The 6,837-nt window shown below is 44.0% G+C and overlaps 1 long non-coding RNA gene across 1 annotated transcript; it reads right to left on the bottom strand.

Moving 5' to 3' along the window:
- On the bottom strand, positions 2,981–6,269 carry LOC106506224. Its single transcript, XR_001301395.2, has 4 exons — positions 6,230–6,269; positions 5,720–5,907; positions 4,031–4,123; positions 2,981–3,020 (listed from the first exon to the last, which is right to left on the bottom strand). It is a non-coding gene; the product is annotated as an uncharacterized LOC106506224 (long non-coding RNA).

Below are 6,837 nucleotides of genomic sequence, written 5' to 3'. Positions count from 1 at the left end.
ATTTCTCTTAAATGGAACAAAAAATGAATTTTTGTGTAACAGACATATAAGTTGTGAATAATGTATGTCTCTATTTTGTTACTCATTCAAATGCCACCCACCAACCAACAGAAACCTCAAATATGCACAATAATAATGAAATTCAATTGTGTCTTGTATTTTACTACCGCAATCATGAAAACCATACGTTTACATGTATTTTTCAGTGTTGCCATTATGAAGGCATTTGTCATGGTAAGGGGCTAGAAAGTACCTTATGTAACAGTTTTTAGTGGTGGGTGGGCCTCTGTTTATACCCTTGTCCTGGCCCTCCAATGTTAGGGTGGCCCTGTGTATGAAGATCTGGGGGAAGGGCAGGAACCCATTTGAAGTCCCTGAAATAGCAAACTATTTGGTTCGTTGGAAGGACAGAAAGGCGGGTGTGGCCGCAGCCTGGTAGGTGAGGCTGGGGGAGACACAGGGCCTTGTGACATGGTGAGGGTGCTGGATCTTCCTATCCTGGCGGGGAAGACTTTAAGCTGCAGACAATGGCTTTGGCGTCGGTAGAGGGTGATGTCTGCAGAACCAGATTAGAGGCAGGGGACCCATTTAGGAGGCTGCTACATTCATTTTAGCAAATGACAGCACTTTGCCGAGGATGTCAGCAATGGAAGTGGAGAGACATGGTCAGATGGGGACATATTTGAAGGAAGAGAGGACAGGATGGACTGATGGATTGAGTGTTGGGGTCAGGGAAGAGGAGACTGATTTCTAGGTGTCTGGTTTGAGTCACTGGTGTGTAGTGTGCTTGGGAAGCAGAATGAGGACAAGGAGAATACCTTGGATTTGGAACAGAAGCCCTGCTTTTGTAGAAGTGCTTGCTTACAGGAGAAACCCCTAATGTAGGGAAATTTTCTTATTGCAATAAACAGCCTGCAAGTCTCACTGGGCTCATTACCCAGGTACCAGTCAAAGCCTGTTCCATCAACTAAACCAGTGAGGTTCTGACAGGATAACTGATATCCACACAACTCCTTTCCAACCTTGGAATTCCACCTTAAAGTACTTGAATTTTAAAAGAGATTGTTTTAGGCTATGCCCATGGCATGTAGAAGTTTCTAGGCCAGGGATTGAATCTACGCCACAGCAGTGATCAGGGCTGCTGCAGTGAGAATGCCAGATCCTTAACCTGTTCTACCACAAGGGAACTTAAAATCTTTTTTTTTTTTTTTAGGGCCACATATGGAAGTTCCTAGGCTAGGAGCCAAATTGGATACTAGTCAGGTTTGTTTCTGCTGAGCCATAATAGAAACACCTAAAAGGAGATTTCTTAAAGAACGAAGAGGATCCTACTGTAGAGCATAGGGAACTATATCCAATCTCTTGTGACAGAACATGATGGGATTTCCCATGTGATTCAGTGGGTTAAGAATCCTACTAGCATACATGAGGACATGGGTTCAATCCCTGGCCCCACTCAGTGGGTTAAGGATCTGGCATTGCTGTGAGCTGTGGTGTAGGTCACAGATGAGGCTCAGATCTAGCATTACTGTGGCTGTGGTGTAGGCTGGCAGCTGCAGCTCTGTTTTGATCCCTAGCCTGGGAACTTCCATATGCTCCAGGTGCAGCCCTGCAAAAACAAACAAACAAAAGAACATGATGGAAGATAATGTGAGAAAAAGAATGCATACATATATGCATATATATATGCATATATAAGAATGCATATATACATATGCATATACATATATGGCTGGTTCATTTGCTGTACAGCAGAAATTGACAGAACATTCTAAATCAGCTATAATTTTAAAAATTAAAGAAAAGAGGAATAAATCTGTAAAGGTATAAGTATTTGCAAGGCTGACTTCCAAGTGGCCACCAGGCACACTGCCCCCATCCTTACCCACGAATCCTTGTCTTGGTCCAACATAGTCACTTAGAAGTGCTATTTTAAAAATTTTACTTTATTTAATTTTTTTGCACAAGTTCCCGGGCCAGGGATTGAACTCCCACCACAGCACTGACCTGAGCCACAGCAGTGACAATGCTCCATCCTTAACTGCTAGGCCATCGGGAACTCCCAGATATGCTATTTTTAGAAGTGGCAAATTTGGTTAGATGTCATCATGTGTTCTATGAATCCATAGGTCTATGCCCTCAAAATAAGGCCACAGACTATGAGAAGAAGAAGAAACTTGAGGGAGCAGCTGCCCAGACTCTCAGTTGGCTGGCTAATGATAGACTTGGGCCCAGAACCCAGGCTCTGGAACTTCTAGCCAGGGTACTTCCCACAGGTACAGTCTCTGGCCCTGGGATGAAGCAAGGGGTCTTGAGGACCTGACATCAAAAAGGTCTCAGATTTCTTCTTGCAGTGAATCTTACACCATTTTCTGCTCCATAAAAACTTATCGCACCTCCTGAAACTCAAAGACCTTTGATCAGGACAGCGGCATCGATCTCCACTGCCATTCATTCAATCAACCAACATTTATTGGAGGGGCAAGCTGCCAGTGTCCAAGTGTGGTGGATGGAGTGGTGGGGGTGGGGGACACAATGACATTGCTCATTCCAATGCAGTGTGCACGGGGCCCTGGGGATGGTCCAACACTGACAGCAGAGAAGGTAATTTACCCCTTCCCCCCACCTGTCCTCTTTGGCAACCATAAGATCATTTTCTGAGTCTGTGAGCTGTTTCTCTTTTGTAAATAAGTTCATTGTATCCTTTTTTTTTTTTTTCCCTTTTTAGGGCTGCACCCAATGGCATTGGAAGTTCCCAGGCTAGGGGCGGAATCAGAGCTGCCACTGCCAGCCTATACCACAGTCACTGCAATGCCAGATCCGAGTCTTGTCTGCCACCTACACCACAGCTCACAGCAACGCTGGATCCTTAACCCATTGAGCGAGGCCAGGGATCGAACCCACAGCCTCATGGTTCCTGGTAAGATTCGTTTCTGCTGCACCACAACGGGAACTCCTGTACTATGTCGTCTTTATTCATTCCTCTGTTGATGGATATCGAAGTTGCTTGCAGGTCTTGGCTGTTGTGAATAGTGCCGCAATGAACACTGAGGTGCATGTAATTTTGGATTAACATATATATATATAATAGACAACCAACAAAGGCTGACTGAATAGCACAAGGAAATCTACTCGATACTGTGTAATAACCTATATGGAAAAAGAATATGAGAGAGAATAGATATATGTATATGTATAACTGAATCACTTTGCTGTATACCTGAAACTAACACAACAGTGTAAGCCAAATATACTCCAGTATGAAATATAAATTAATTTTTAAAAAGACAAAAAAAAACAAAAACTAAAGGGATCCTTTGCTTTGTTCCTTCCCCCTCCCCCAAGGGTTTCTTTCCTGGGCGAGACCCCAAATCTGATGGGCTGGGGTTGGCACAGAAAGACCCCTAGAGGGGTTTGTGTCCCAGATACTTCAGATAAGTCATCAACTTCTAGCCTCCAACACCCTTGAAAATTCACAATCTCTTACCCCAAAACCAGATGTACTTCAGAATTCTGACTTTTTTTCAGCCTTTGGAAAGATAAGACTGCATAATATACATTTTACCATGGCAAACCCCCAGTGGGCTGGGGGAGCACCTTGTAAACAAACATAGAAACCCTTTCTGCCGTGAAATGTAAGAATATGCACACATTACCTGGGGTCATTTTAGGTCAGGTCTTGCTGCCGAGTGAGTTACTAAACGCTTCTGGTTTTCAGAGTGTGAGAGCTTGGAAATATGGGCAGGAGTTGGTGGACCTGTGAAATCCTGGCTTTTTGGATCAAGTGACTTAAGTTCACAGGGTCACTGTACTCAGTGTGGGGGAGCCTGGATTTGGCCACGACTTCACCAGCTGCAAAGCCTGTGATGTCTCTACAGCATACTCTGGGATACTTGCCTTGTCGGCCACCCAGTGCAAAAGGAGTCAAGGGCAGTCCCTGCTGACCCTCAGCCGCCCCAGTAATGCAGAGACTTTTTGGAAGGACAAGTTTTCTTTCTGAAACAACAATGCCTCCATCTGCTGGACATACCTGAGAATGACACCTGACCCACATGGAGAGCCTAGTTTATTGTCCTGGTGGTGGCCTCTGTAAAGGGCAGCCGAATTCTCTTTTCCTCTGTAACTGAGCAAATCATATTTCAGAGACCAGAAAGCTGCTACTAAATTACCTCTACATAATCCACTCTTCAAAACAACAACAGTAATGAAATCTCTTTCAGCCAACTGCCAGAAATCCTCTTCGTCGGTACCTCTCAGAACATCTTCCAAAACATGAACCCTCTTTCTTCAAATTTTTCAGTGGTTCCCATTGATTATAGAAGCGACTCCATAGGCCTTCTTTTTCTTTCATTTTTTTTTTTTTAACCACACCTGCCTCTCTAGCCGTTCCCCATCCCATACACTCCCTGTTTTTACAGGGCTCTTATCTTACCTGTATCTTCTTCTTCAGTCTTTTTTTTTTTTTTTTTTGGTCTTTTTATGGCCGCATCCACAGCATATGGAAGTTCCCAGCCTACGCCACAGCCACAGCAATGATAGATCTGAGCCTCATCTGCAACCTGCACTGCAGCTTATGGCAATATCAGATCTTTAACCCATGGAATGAGGCCCAGGATCAAACCCTCATCCTCATGGATACTAGTCAGGTTCATGACTGCTGAGCCACAATGGGAACTGTATCTTCTGTCATAGCACCTGGAACTCCCTGCTACATTGCTTAGCTTGCCTGTTTCCTCTGCTACACTCATAGCTCCTGAACCTTTCAGGCTACCTGGAATAGAGCAGGAGTTTGAAGGATGAAAAATGAGAGTGAATTTATTGCCTTAGCTTAAAACACCCCAAAATTTGTTCATCAATTAAATGCACATGTAGCAATCATTGTCAAGCTCCTAGAGCTTAGTGTAATTCTACTTTTAAAATCCTTTTGGAGTTCTCCCTGTGGTGCATTGGAATAAAAATCCAATTGCAGAGGCTCAGGTCATTGCAGAGGCTCGGGTTGATCCCTGGCCTGGTACAGTGGGTTACAGGATCTGGCATTGCCACAGCTGAGGTTCACATCTAACCCCTAACTGGAAACTTCCATATGCCCCAGGTGGGGCCTAAAGAGAAAAAAAAAATGATAGGCTCTCTAAATTTCAGAATATAAATGCATGTCAATTACTTTCAAGTTCAGGTACCAAAGTCAAACTAGAACAGAAAAAATATCACCTAGGTCAGTTTCACCTCACTAACCAGATAAAAATAATATGTAATCAGTACATCAACTCAACATCTTAAAATTGTTAGCCTCAGCCTATTATGTATACAATTTTTTTTTTTTTTTTTTTTTTTTTTGGCTACAGCCATGGCATGTAGAAGTTCCCAGGCCAGGGATCGAATTCGCGCCAACACTCTGCCATGACAACACCAGATCCTTAACCCACTGAGCCACAAGGGAACTCCCTACTGTATAATTTTTGTAAATGAAGGAGACCTCTAAAACATTTGAAATTATCTAACCTAATGAATTGGCATGAAACCTTTTTTCTTGTAATCTTGTGTACACTATTAATTTGTTTATTATTCACCTTCCTTTAATAAATAGAACAGAGATGTTCTAATTCCCTGTTTGTGGACAAATTTTCCAGTTAGAACTGTGAAAACCACTGAGTTTTATTGCAGGGGTCCATGAGGATCCCAAGTTTCATTGCATTTGATAGTTCACAGACAAGCCACTTACCAGGCCATCAGCAACAACTGAATCAGGATCCCCTTGCACCTCCTGTACCTCCAACTCAGCATCTCCAAGAATCACAATGAGGAATCTTCCTGCTTCATTTCTGGGGGCTGAGGAGGCAGTTTGTAGTGGGAACTGGATCCCATTTGTGATAGCCAATTCCTGCGCTTCCATCATGGAAAGACCTAGAACTGGAGAGGGCCAGGAAAATCATCAATTCCCCTCCCTGCCATGCAGCACATGCCCTACACTGTGGGTAGAGGTGTGCACGTGGGGAAGGCTGGCCCCAGGCAGGACTCTATGAACCCACAGGACATTTTCACTGCCATCTTTATCAATTATTATTATTTTTGTCTTTTTTTGCCCCCTCCCACAACAATGGAAGTTTCCAGGCCAGGGATCAAACCTGTGCCACAACAGTGGCAACGCCAGATCCTTAACCTGCTGAGCCACCAGGGAACTCTGTTATTATTTTCCAATTAGAAGAGGGAGAAGAAAAACAAACAAACAAACCAGTCAAGGAGTTCCTGCTGTGGCACAACAGGGTGGATGGTGTCTCTGCAGTGCCAGGACATGGGTTCATCCCCAGCCAGTCACAGTGGATTAAAGGATCCAGCATTGCCACAGCTATGATGTGGGTCACAACTGCGGCTGGCATCTGAGCCCTGGCCCAGGAACTCCATATGCCAAAAAAAGAAAAAAACAAACAAGACAAACAGCCAAGAGGGATGTGGGTGTGTATATTTCTTGGAATCCAGAGGTTGGGGGTGGGGGTGGGGAGTGATCCATCAAAAATGTTTCTAGTACAAAAGCTGGCAAAACAAATCTCTCTCTCTCTCTCTTTTTTTTTTTTTTTTTTTTTAATCTGAACTGTGTAACAGGAGAAATTCTCTCACAAGGGGAGAGTATTCCTGAGCCAAGTTTAGGCCGAGGAAAAATTTTCCAGCTTGTGAGGAACGAAGCTGACGTTACATTAAGGAGGAAAAAAAATAGTGCTGGAGGAAAAGAGGAAGGGGGGAAAAGGCACCAGGCTTCAAACAGAGGAGCTTTAAATTCCAGATGGGACCACAGATCAGAGAGCTAGGAGGCTGCAGCGATTTCTCCGTGGGGCTCCCAGACCC

This window comes from Sus scrofa, chromosome 15 (assembly GCF_000003025.6).
Source record: "Sus scrofa isolate TJ Tabasco breed Duroc chromosome 15, Sscrofa11.1, whole genome shotgun sequence".
Classification (NCBI taxonomy): Eukaryota; Metazoa; Chordata; class Mammalia; order Artiodactyla; family Suidae; genus Sus; species Sus scrofa.
This window is presented reverse-complemented; position numbering and strand designations above follow the sequence as displayed.